This window comes from Podarcis melisellensis (assembly GCF_964234715.1).
Source record: "Podarcis melisellensis genome assembly, chromosome: 2".
Taxonomy (NCBI): Eukaryota; Metazoa; Chordata; class Lepidosauria; order Squamata; family Lacertidae; genus Podarcis; species Podarcis melisellensis.
Genome location: NC_138529.1, coordinates 122,902,234 through 122,905,165, shown reverse-complemented (window position 1 = coordinate 122,905,165; position 2,932 = coordinate 122,902,234).

Genomic DNA, 2,932 nt, shown 5'->3' with positions numbered 1-2,932 from the left:
CCCACCTGGGAAAAAGCCCTCCGGGGCAGGAAGGGGACACCCCCCCCTTCATCTCTTTTAATCCTTTGCCGATGTTACAGAATTTTTTAGAATTATTGGGGGGGTTGCCCCTCCCTCCAGCAGGCAGTGTCCCCCCCTTCATTCACACACGCAGTGTCTCCTCAAAGCCCCACATGACGCCCCGACACCACAAACTGTCCAACGTTGTTCTGTTTGGGAAGGAAATGGCGACCAAGGGGGGGGCGACCAAGCTTGGGCCATGAGCGGGGGCGGCCGTGATGCCCAAAGTGGGAGGCCAGGTATTCAGCAGCCCCTCTGCCTGAGTGATAATCTCTGGCATCCTGACACGGGTTTGGGGCCTGGAACAGTAACTTAAAGTGAAGCTCCTCTCTTGTCCCTCAGAGACACACAGAGACACAACGGGGACCCTCTTGTGAGGGGAGCAGAAAGGGGTCTCTCTCTCTCCCCCCCCCTCACAACCCCTTTGCATTCCTCTCATGGGGGAAGGGGACCCCACCCTCTCCCTGCCTGGCGAGGGGGCAGCCGGGCCCAGGGGGTCTCTGGGCGCAGGAGAGCCTGTGGGGAGGAAGGGGGCAGAGGAAGTTGGGGGACTGAGGGAGGAATCGGAAGCATCATCCCTGGGGGAAGAAGAAGAAGAGTTTGGATTTGATATCCCGCCTTTCACTCCCCTTCAGGAGTCTCAAAGCGGCTAACATTCTCCTTTCCCTTCCTCCCCCACAACAAACACTCTGTGAGGTGAGTGGGCCTGAGAGACTTCAGAGAAGTGTGACTGGCCCAAGGTCACCCAGCAGCTGCAGGTGGAGGAGCGGAGACGCGAACCCGGTTCACCAGATTACGAGACTACCGCGTAGCCCGGCATTGCCAGAGGGGCAGAGGGAGAGGGAGGTCCCCGTCTCTGGAGGGGCTGCCTGAGCTTCTCCCTCCTGCCCAGGGATCTTATAAAGCGTCAGAGAAAGGGATCCCTGAAAATCAGCTGCCCCCCCCCCCGTCTTCCTTCCTGGCAGCTTCATCCTCTCCCTTGAACCCCCAGAAGTCCCAGGCTAGATTCTGTTTCCAACGCTGCTGCTGCTGCTGCGTTGTCTCAAGTCCAGCCATGAGGAAGGAGAAGAGGAAATACAATTTACATCAAAATCTATTAATTTATCTTGGTGACTTCCCATTGTGGGGTTAGAAATTATTATTGATCCTGTTTTTATATAACATAACCAGCTATATTCACAGCTGTATAATTGTGCTTGCTTAAATGTCTCTGCTGGAGAATCTATCAAGTGTTATGCTAAAGAAAGTTAGTTGGCAGTCCATCAATCTGGTCTTTTGAAGTTGAATCTGTTCCTTTGTCTATTTGTTAAAGGTAAAGGGACCCCTGACCGTTAGGTCCAGTCGTGGCCGACTCTGGGGTTGCGGCGCTCATCTCGCTTTATTGGCCGAGGGAGCCAGCATACAGCTTCCAGGTCATGTGGCCAGCAGGACTAAGCTGCTTCTGGCGAACCAGAGCAGCGCACAGAAATGCCGTTTACCTTCCCACCAAAGCGGTATCCATTTACTTGCACTTTGATGTGTGACAACCCTAAAGGGTAGTCCAGTGTCGTCATTATGGGGGCCTTTTTAAAATAGGGGCTGGTGTTTGAACTTGAGCTTTGCTAATGGGGGGAGCGGTGCAACTCAGTGGCAGAGCAGTTGTCCCCCCATTCAGCTCCCCGCTATGAGGGCAAGCCCCCCTCCTGACTCGCACCCAGATCCTGCAATGCAGGTCAGGCAGCGGCACCAGTTCTGCTTCCCAGGGAAAGACCGGCAGGTCTGGCTCCCCTGCAACACGTCCCCCCATTTCCCCCAGTGGGATATTGGCAGTGGGGAGACAGAGAGACAGAGATGTGGCCTTTTGGAGAGTCGTCTCCATCCTGGTTTCCCTCTGTTATTCTCTCTGACCGATGGAGAACCTACAAAGGACCCTAGAAGGGCTCTTGTGTCCCCCATAAGGGAATAAGGCTAGATTTTAGTTTATTGCCCTTGGCTTCTCCCTCCTGGCGAGGAATCTGCTACTCCTCCAAGTTCTTCGACAAAGGGGTCCCTGGAAAGGGGGGTCCACTTCCCCCACCCCCTCCATGGTTCAGGTCAGCTGTTGCCTCAGAGACGCAGGACGCTGCATTATACCAAATGAAACCATTGTTCCCCCTGGAGAGGAGCGGTTCCCTCTCTCAGGCTTCCAGTTTTAGCTCTTATTTCCGCTGTGTGGCTGATCGAAGCTGACGATGATGTACAGCAACCCAGAAATAGGGGTGAAGGATGCTATAGAAATGCATTCAGGGTTTATATACAGGTAAAAGGTACAGGACCCCTGGGCACTTAAGTCCAGCTGAATTCGACTATGGCGTATGGTGCTTATCTCCGCCTTCAGACGGATGGAGCAAGGCAGCTTTCCGGCTCATATTGCGATATAAATTCCAGAAGAACTACACAAAATCTACAAGGAGACTCACAGGATAATGGTGGTGAGAGCTTTCCTCGTCCAGAGTCCATATCCTCAGCCTGCAACCCACAAAACCTTAGGCACTAATACATTTATTGGCCTTTAAAGGCCCACCAGATCCTTTGTTGTCTTTGCTTCAAAAGAGGAATATTTTTGAAAACTTTTACAATGACATATGATGTAAATAAGGGACACGGGTGGTGCTGTGGGTTAAACCACACAGCCTAGGACTTGCCGATCAGAAGGTCGGCGGTTCGAATCCACACGACGGGGTGAGCTCCTGTTGCTCGGTCCCTGCTCCTGCCAACCTAGCAGTTTGAAAGCGCGTCAAAGTGCAAGTAGATAAAGAGGTACCACTCCGGCGGGAAGGTAAACGGCGTTTCCGTGCGCTGCTCTGGTTCGCCAGAAGTGGCTTAGTCATGCTGGCCACATGACCTGGAAGCT